This window comes from Octopus sinensis, linkage group LG4, assembly GCF_006345805.1.
Source record: "Octopus sinensis linkage group LG4, ASM634580v1, whole genome shotgun sequence".
Classification (NCBI taxonomy): Eukaryota; Metazoa; Mollusca; class Cephalopoda; order Octopoda; family Octopodidae; genus Octopus; species Octopus sinensis.
The window spans coordinates 115,677,649-115,687,648 of NC_043000.1; the positions used below are offsets into that span (position 1 = coordinate 115,677,649).

The 10,000-nt window shown below is 40.3% G+C and overlaps 4 non-coding genes across 4 annotated transcripts; 3 read left to right on the forward strand and 1 right to left on the reverse strand.

Moving 5' to 3' along the window:
* Window positions 1-4,163: 4,163 nt before the first annotated feature.
* Window positions 4,164-4,255, forward strand: Trnay-gua. Its single transcript is given in 2 exon segments — window positions 4,164-4,200; window positions 4,220-4,255. It is a non-coding gene; the product is annotated as a tRNA-Tyr (tRNA).
* Window positions 4,256-4,983: 728 nt separating this feature from the next.
* Trnay-gua lies at window positions 4,984-5,075 on the forward strand. Its single transcript is given in 2 exon segments — window positions 4,984-5,020; window positions 5,040-5,075. It is a non-coding gene; the product is annotated as a tRNA-Tyr (tRNA).
* Window positions 5,076-6,516: 1,441 nt separating this feature from the next.
* Trnay-gua lies at window positions 6,517-6,607 on the forward strand. The gene is given in 2 exon segments: window positions 6,517-6,553; window positions 6,572-6,607. It is a non-coding gene; the product is annotated as a tRNA-Tyr (tRNA).
* Window positions 6,608-7,898: 1,291 nt separating this feature from the next.
* Window positions 7,899-7,993, reverse strand: Trnay-gua. Its single transcript has 2 exons — window positions 7,957-7,993; window positions 7,899-7,934 (listed from the first exon to the last, which is right to left on the reverse strand). It is a non-coding gene; the product is annotated as a tRNA-Tyr (tRNA).
* Between the last annotated feature and the right edge of the window lie 2,007 nt (window positions 7,994-10,000).

Sequence of the window (10,000 nt, forward strand, 5' to 3'; positions counted from 1 at the left end):
TTCCAAATACTTGAAACTTTTCGTATTCCTGGTCGCCATATCTCTTCTTCTCATTCAAAATTCATTCTTAAGATGTTTTCTTTTGTATGTCTTTGCAACAGGAGTTTAAATTACCGATTGTTGAGTGGAATTTGGGCAATGCTTCAAGTAGTGCTATACATTTTCTTTCACTATCAGCATTGTTCTCGTTACTGCTCTCAGCCATTTTCCTATTCTATAAAGAACCTGAACTTATTTTCTGCTTCCAAGTCTCGTTCTAAGGCCGAATATTTTGCTGATCTTTAAAGCATCTAAGTAGGTGGTTCGGTTAGAATTTTCCCGTACCCTGAGAGGACTGCATTAAGGAGGCCAACAAGAATAAGAGGAGAAGATATGCTGGGCTGGAGTTTTGCCAAAGTACTGGGTAGCAAACGTGGAGGCACATGGCATAGTGGTTAGAGCAGCGGACTTGCGGTCGAAGGATCGTGGGTTCGAATCTCAAACCGGGCGATATGTGTGTGTGTTTATGAGCGAAACACTTAATCTCAACGCGGCTCCGGCAGGAGGTAATGGCGAACTTCTGCTGAATCTTTCGCCATAACTTTCTCTCACTCCTTCCTCCTGCATCTAGCAGCTCACCTGCGACGGACCGGCGTCCCGTCCAGGTGGGGAACCTATACGCCAAGGAAACCGGGAAACCGGCCCCTATGAGCCAGGCATGGCTCGAGAAGGACCAAAAAAAACAACAACAACAATGGGTGGCAAACAAGGTGTGGATCCCATCGAGGTGGGATGCAGAGGGATTGCACACCAGTCCTTCGGCAGAGCTAACATGCTTGACATCACTGGGGCAAATAGTCAGACGACCATGAAGTTGGCTGTGGAAGCAACGGAGGCTGTTTCAAAGTGGTTTTGGATCAGGAAGTGCAGGTCTTGGAAGAAACAAGGCTAGTGCTAACTGAATACAAGATAGAGTTGGATTAATCCCGGTTGGATTATCTGAATGAGAGTGTTTGATGATGAAAGCGCCACAACACCCAGGAAACACCAGCTGATGATGTGTCCAGGAGCATCACAGGATGATGCATGGAAAAATCTTTACTTCGGTCAAGAAATCCCTCTTCCAACATTTTCGCTGTTTTTCATATATGTCCGACAGGTGGAGTAGTCTTCTTATTTCTTTACTACCCACAAGGGGCTAAACACAGAGAGGACAAACAAGGACAGACAAACGGATTAAGTCGATTATATCGACCCCAGTGCGTAACTGATACTTATTTAATCGACCCCGAAAGGATGAAAGGCAAAGTCGACCTCGGCGGACTTTGAACTCAGAACGTAGCGGAAGACGAAATACCTATTTCTTTACTACCCACAAGGGGCTAAACACAGAGAGGACAAACAAGGACAGGCAAACGGATTAAGTCGATTATATCGACTACAGTGCGTAACTGGTATTTATTTAATCGACCCCGAAAGGATGAAAGGCAAAGTCGACCTCGGCGGAATTTGAACTCAGAACGTAGAGCCAGACGAAATACCGCTAAGCATTTCGCCCGGCGTGCTAACGATTCTGCCAGCTCGCCGCCTTTATTTTATTTCTGATGTAATAAACACCATTCTAAAACAGCTTTCAAATGGCTACGAGCGAGGGGAAAAAGGGGGAAGAAGTCCGAAAACTCTATGTTGCAGAACGTTCATAACCGACAAAAGAGAGCCTGCTGTCATATGTCCGGATACAGAGGGAATCACAAGCAGCAGAAACCAATAGTCAACTTGCTGTGCAATCTTCTGAAGAGCACGGGCGAAAGTGAAACTAAACTAACATCTCTGAGAACCCATCATAGATACGCCATCATTAGCAAGGTCGGTGTCATATAATTGATGTCATATAATTGCCATGTTTTGCGACATCTCAGAAGTTTATAAATCAGATTCGTTAACGCTGCTGTATAGACAGGAATATGTTATACAGACAAATAACCAAATCTACCAAATAAAACAAACAAGAAGTTCGAGAAACGGACATGAATATAGAGAAGCAAAGCTGCAAGTTGATAATACAATTCTTTTAATCTTAGGTTCTGCTAACAAAGCTATTGAGTGAAATAGCGTCAGCAATCAAGAGTAAACAATGAAACCAAATGAATGTGTGTGATATACCAGGCTTTTGTACGTTAAAGAATGTGAATAACCTTTATAACAGAGACATAAGAATGTCAACTGGTCACTGGTGTCTGTTAATATATATATATATATATATAATAAAAGAGTCAAAAGGAAGTGTAAGTACAGTTTGACAGCTTTTTAATCACTACAAATGTTTCGATACGTTTTTAACAGAACACACATCGACTATATATATATATATATATTATATATATATATATATATATATATATATATATATACACCTATATAATCCAAATAAGCAACAAGGATATCCAGAGGTAATGCAGTACGATCGTTTCATGCGATTCCATTTAATTGAACAATGCAATTCAATTAAATTAAGTGGAGTCGCATGAAACGATCGTACTGCATTACCTGTGGCTATCCTTGTTGCTTATTTGGATTATAATCTCCCCATTTTGAATTATATGGATAATACCATACCAAATTCTGGTGCCTTTAACTTAAGTGCCATATTCAACTGAATCTAAATTTTACTGAAGTTATATATATATATATATATATATATATATATATATATATATATATATATATATATATATATATATATATATATATATATATATAATGGACGATGTAAAAAGAAAACTGGACATTACAAGGTACCACTTGAAGTATTGCTCAACTTCTACTGAATAATTTCATTCTAATGGCAGGAACTTACAAAGGAAAACACCTTAAAAATTTCTCGCCGTTTTGTAAATATATTTTGGTAGTTGGGGTAGCCGTAAGCCGCAAAACATAGCCATGTAATACCAACACGATGTTCAATGGGTTTAAATTGATGTTTGAATTAACCACACATGCATCTTAAAAACTAAGAGCTCGTTTGGATCTTTTCGGTTTGACCGGCAGTTTTTTAAAATAATTTCCACGTAACTAAACACTTTTAAACTTCGTATACTGGTAGATTGTGTTTATAAAACATCTTTTTCTCTTGGCTTTATTGAGAAAATTTTATAGTTTGTAAGATATTTGTTGTTTTTTTTCTTCAATTTCTGCAATTTCAACCAATCAATGACGTCTCTTGAGATGAAAACATTCTGTGCCGCATGAATATGTCCCTCGTTTAAGAAACAGATTGGGTTTATTTACATTTCTGGAGAAAGAAAGATACCCTTACCCCACCCCTAACCCTAAAACAGATTGATATGCAATAGATTGATACTAGGGTCATAATTATAGGTGACAATTTCATATGAAACCGCTAGAAAAAACTGCCGGTCAAACCGAAAAGATCCGCTCGTTTAAGCCAATTTCGATGTCAGTGAGATAATAAAAGCTTCTGTTTTCTGCATCATATGACAAGAAAATTCCCCTTGAAGATAAGCGTTTGTTGGTTGGAGGCGAGTAACAGCCTTTACACTATTTACTTATTATAAGGGACTGTACTCATTTACTCTTTACTCTCTTTTACTTGTTTCAGTCATTTGACTGCGCCTTTAGTCGAGCAAATCGATCACAGGACTTATTCTTTGTAAGCCTAGTACTTGTTCTATCGGTCTCTTTTGCCAAACCGCTAAGTTACGCGGACGTAAACACATCAGCATCGGTTGTCAAGCGATGTTGGTGTGACAAACACAGACACATAAACGTACACTCACGCACACACACACACACATATATACGACGGGCTTCTTTCAGTTTCTGTCTACCAAATCCACTCACAAGGCTTTGGTCGGTCAGAGGCTATAGTAGAAGACGCCCAAGGTGCCACGCTGTGGGACTGAACCCGGAACTATGTGGTTCGTAAACAAGCTACTTACCACACAACCACAACTACGCAGTAAAAATTTCCTAGTACATTCCCTTTGTTCTAATGTTGTAATATCTTGAATTATAAAGTCGAATTGTAAAGTATTTACCGTGTCTGGTCTATCAATGCTTTCTATATCCAATGAACACAGCAACGTAATTTTAAACAAATTAATCAAATGATACCAAAAGCATGACTGCTTATATAAAACAATTTTAAGGTACATCAGCCAGTTCTCGCGATAGCTCAGTTGGTAGAGCGGAGGACTGTAGAATATCATTGTCAGCTGTAATCCTTAGGTCGGTGGTTCGAATCCGTCTCGCGAGATCCTATTTTTTAAAATTTTCTGATGTAGTGTCACACGCTATGCTAACGATTGTGGCAGCTCACCGCCTTGTAATATTGGTTTCAAATTTTGGCACGAGGCCAGCACGTCCAGGGGTGGGGAAAATCGATTACATCGACCCCAGTACTCAGCTGGCACTTACTTTATCGACACCAGCAGAATTTGAACTCAGAAAGTAGCGACTGACGAAATGTTGCCAGTTACTTTGTTCGGTGTGCTAACGTTTCTTATTTCTTTATTGCCTACAGGGGGCTAAACACAGAGAGGACAAACAAGGACAGACAAAGGGATTAAGTCGATTATATCAACCCCAGTGCGCAACTGGTACTTAATTTATCGGCCCCAAAAGGATGAAAAGCAAAGTCGATCTCGGCTGAATTTGAACTCAGAACGTAGCGACGGGCGAAATATCGCGAAGCATTTCGCCCAGCGAGCTAACGATTTTGCCAGCTCGCCGCCATTGTTATTTTAATAACATTCAATTGCTCTGTGGTATGTAATGTATGTGTAAATGTGTGTGGGCGCGTATGATGTTTGTCTCTACAATGTGTGTCAGTGTATTTGTATGTTTTCACACAATCAAATTCACACACACAACATACCACAGAGCAACGTGGTTTCAAAGATGACATGACAGAACAACTTAATCAAGTGAGAGTAAAAAGACACAACTGTTAATATACGTAATTTTGAAGATTTGATTCCAGTTCTCGCGATAGCTCAGTTGGTAGAGCGGAGGACTGTAGTAAGTTATTTAGAACTGTAATCCTTAGGTCGATGGTTCGAATCCGTCTCGCGAGATTTTTTTTTTTTTACTATGTATTCATGAGATCTTCCCTATTCTCTCTTTCTCTCTCTCTTTTACTTGTTTCAGTCATTTGACTGTGGCCATGCTGGGGCACCGCCTTTATTATTGTTGTTATTGTCAATTAGTTGCGGCTATTCCGGAATACCGCTTCAACATTTTAAATTCGATCGCTCTCATGTTCTGAGTCCAAATTCTGCCGAGGTCGACTTTGCCTTTCATCCTTTCGGGATCGATAAATAAGTACCAGCTAAACACTGGGGTCGATGTAATCGACTGAATCATCCACTAAAGAAAACTGCAGGCTTTGTAACAAAATTTGAAACCGTTGCTGACATAATTAAGGAACAAGTCACTTGATTAATGAGAGGAAAAACAGAACTGGTAATGATATATACAATTTTGATACTCTGAGTTGTTCTCTCGCGATAGTTCAGTTGGTAGAGCGGAGGACTATTGCACGTTATATGCGATCCTTAGGTCGGTGGTTCGAATCCATCTCACGTGATTCCGTGTTCTTTTTTTTTACCTATGTATTCATGAGACCTTCCCTATTCTGTTGCTATTGTCAATCGTTAGTTATGTCTATTCCGGAATACCGCTTTCAACATTTTTAATTCGATCGTTTTCATGTTCCGAGTTCAAATGCTGCCGAGTTCAACTCTGCTTTCATTCTTTCGGGTTCCATAAAATATATACCAGTTAGGCACCGGAGTTGGTGTAAACGTCTCATTCTCTCTCTTCCGAAATTGCTGGCCTTGTGCCAAAGTTGGAAATCATTAGTAATACACCTACAAGGCGGTGAGCTGGCAGAATCGTTAGCACGCTGAATAAAATATTTCGTAGCTTTACTCCCGACTACTTCTGAGTTCAAATTTCACCGAAGTCGACATTGCCTTTCATCCGTTCGGGGTCGATGAAATAAGCACCAGCTGAGCACTGGGTATCGATGTAATCGATTTGACCCGTTAACCAAAGTTTCAGGCCTTGTGCATACAGTAGAAAGGATTATTAGCTCAAATAAGACGGTCAACCGGCAGAATCGTTAGTGCGTCGGACAAAATGCTTAGTGGCATTTCTTCCGGTTCTTTACGTTCTTAATCCTTGAGAGAAGAAGCCCGAATCACCGAGATCTCACTGGACATTATTCAAGATGCCTACAGGTCTCTTAAATCCCCGTGTGCAGACCCGCCGATTCCACACACGTCACCATTTATGAAAAAGAATGAAGTCTTTCAGGTACTCCCAGCAATGCCTTGCAATGCCTTAGTGTCCCTTCCCATTACTAGCCCTTTCATTCTCCAGTGTTGCTTTGTGTGAAACATCTTAATTAGTTTTCTCTCTGATGTAACTTAATGAAACTTCGTCACTGCTGAACAGTAAATTTGACAAGAACAAATCTGATAATATAATTATTTTTGCCAGTTGGTAACGGTACTCGCGATAGATCAGTTGGTAGAGCGGAGGACTGTAGTAAGATAAGATATCAGCGATCCTTAGGTCGGTGGTTCGAATCCGTCTCGCGAGATTTCTTTTTTTGGTTTTTAATTCAATTTATTCTACGTTCTTCAAAACTTGCTGTTCTAGCATTTAGAAATTGGCTACGTACATAAATCTTTACGAATCTTTGTTGGAGAATTCACACCATGCCGATGACAGACATAACTCTCTCTCTCTGTCTCTCTCTCTCTGTCTCTCTCTCTTTCTTTCTCTCTCTCTCAGTGTGTACGTGCGTGAGTGTGTGTGTGTGTGTTCCAGTAAGTACATGAAGTGAGCTACAAGAAATTACTTAGTGTCGTCATTAGTTTTGGAGAAGAAGAAGAAGAAGAAAGAAAGAAAGAAAGAAAGAAAGAAAGAAAGAAAGAAAGAAAGAAAAGGTCTCTAAATGCATTCAAGATAGATTGAAATTGTCTTGATTGTCTACTACAAGCAATTTCGAATATACAGGAAAGATAATCTCAAGCAATCAATAATTCTTCGAAGTTAAAATGCCATTTACTGCCATACAGGCACTTCAATGAGGACATATCATATTTATTTTGACACCGAAACAAATGTAAAGACAGTAGGTCCGTTACTATTTCGGAGTACCACAAAGAGCTAAAAACAGTAATGTTTGGGGATGAGGTGGGGATCTAGGCGACACTTCTATGGGGGCGGCATTTTTGGGTTTGCTCTGTTGAAATAAAATTGCTTGTCATGTCGGGACACTAGGCAGTTTTAGGTTTAGAGTAACTTACGATAGGGCGTATATCAGGGACGTGCCATGAATAGGTAGATAGTCGGAAGGGCAGCAGACAAAATTGGGAAAATTTGACGTATACACGTCGGAGTGGCTGCGTGGTTAGTAGCTTGCTTACGAACCACATGGTTCCGGGTTCAGTCCCACTGCGTGGCACCTTGGCAAGTGTCTTTTACTATAGCCTTGAACCGACCAAAGCCTTGTGAGTGGATTTGGTAGACGGAAACTGAAAGAATCCCGTCGCATATATGTATGTATATATATATATATATATATATGTGTGTGTGTGTGTGTGTGTGTTTGTGTGTGTGTATATGTTTGTGTGTCTGTGTTTGTTCCCCCAACATCGCTTGACAACCGATGGTGGTGTGTTTACGTTCCCGTAACTTAGCGGTTCGGAAAAGTGAAAGCTAGAATAAGTACTAAAGTACTAGGCTTACAAAGAATAAGTCCTGGTGTCGATTTGCTCGACTAAAGGCGGTGCTCCAGCATGGCCACAGTCAAATGACTGAAACAAGTAAAAAGAGTAAAGAGTAAAAAGAGCCAAAAAAAAAATATATATTTAAAAAAAAGCGGATCTCGCGAGACGGATTCGAACCATCGACCTAAGGATTACAGTTTATAATTTTGACAATCTACAGTCCTCCGCTCTACCAACTGAGCTATCGCGAGAACTAGTTGATTCCGAGTCAAAGTTACTTATATTAACAGTTGTGATTTTGTTACACTTGATCAACTTGTTTAGTTATGCTAATAATAAAAGCACATTGCTCTGTGGTATGTTGTTATGTGTGAATTTGATTGTATGAAAACATAGACATAGATACACATATTAGGTCCTATTTAAGAAGAGTGGTCGCGCATCCGCGCTAGCTAGTCGTGACTAGTCGATCCTTTGTGTTTTTGTGTTTTATTTACTTTGTGTAAAAAAAATTTTTATTTTGTGTTTTATTTACTTTGCTAGGTAGTCGTTGTAGGATCGACTTGTCACGATTAGCTGTCGCGGATGCGCGAGTACGCGACTGCGCGCACCGGGACTACTCTTCTTAAATAGTACCCACATATTATAGAAACAAACATTCCGCAAGCAGACACATACACACACACACACGCACACACGTTTGATCCACTTAATAGCGTATATCTGTTTGTTTATTACCCTCAAGGGGCTAAACACAGAGGGGACAAACAAGGACAAACAAACGGATTAAGTCGATTACATCGACCCCAGTGCGTAATTGGTACTTAATTTATCGACTCCGAAAGGATGAAAGGCAAAGTCGACCTCGGCGGAATTTGAACTCAGAACGTAACGGCAGACGAAATACGGCTACGCATTTCGCCCGGCGTGCTAACGGTTCTGCCAGCTCGCCGCCTTACAATGGCGTACATCAGTGTCGTGCCGTGGATATTTGTGCAAGGAAGGATGTCGCGAGGGCAAACAAACTCAGGAACTGTTCCGGTGGCACGCTCTGCAGCCACGCTACTGGTTAAAAATAACGATCTTATTCTTGTGTTTGAATCCACTCACCGATGTTCCTTTTGATTTTTTTCAGTTTCCGTTCGTTGTCGATTCGTTAAATCTGGTTATTATTGTCCAAAATTGTCTAGAAACCCTTTACGTGCATGCAGGCATATATACATGACTGTACGCGCGCGCGCGTGTGTGTGTGCGAGCGTGCTGCGTGTGTGTGTGTATGTATGTGTGCGTATGTGTCTGTACGTATAGACAAGTGAATTCACACACACACACACACTCACGCACACTCCCGCACACACATACATAAACTCACATACACACATCTATCTATCTATCTATCTATCTATCTATCTATCTATCTATCTATATCTATCTATCTATCTATCTATCTATCTACCTACCTATCCATGTGTCTGTCTGTCTGTCTTCCTATCTATCTATCCATCTATCTATCTATCTATCTATCTATCTATCTATCTATCTATCTATCTATCTATCTATTTATCTATCTATCTACCTGGAAGCATCCCCAATCAAACCATTGATTACATAATTGCGAGGTCTTTCATGAGGGAAGATGTAACACGTTCTTTCTCCATTGATACGATCAAAGGTGAATTTTACTATCCGCACTCCTATTCATAGCAATCGCACTCAACCAATTCGGAAAATGGATGTGACAAACCTAAGGAACAATGACAATTTAACCTTGTTTCAAACAACCTGTGACAACAAACTTGCTGGCATCTCAGACAACACAGATATTGAATCAGCGTGGTCTGTTTGAGAAAAATGCTGTATTTGAGTCAGCTTGGGAAACACTTGGGTATGTTAAGAGGTAGTACCAAAATTGGTTTGACTCAAATGATCGTGAAGGCTCTCCTCTTTTGGACAATATGCACAAGTGCCGCTGTCAATGGATGTTGAATAAAAATGATGTCACAGAACGCAACGATTTTAAAAAGGCCAGAAATACATGCCAACCTCAACTGAGGAAAATGAAACAGATATGATGGCAAAAAGAGATAAATGCACATGAGGTGCAGGATGCTGCGGACAGATGTGACTCCAGGTCACATATGTGCAGCGCGCGCGTTTGTGTGTCTGTGTTTGTCCCACCACTCCATCGCTTGACAACCGATACTGGTGTGTTTACGCCTCCGTAACATAGCGGTTCAGCAAAAGAGAGCGATAGAATA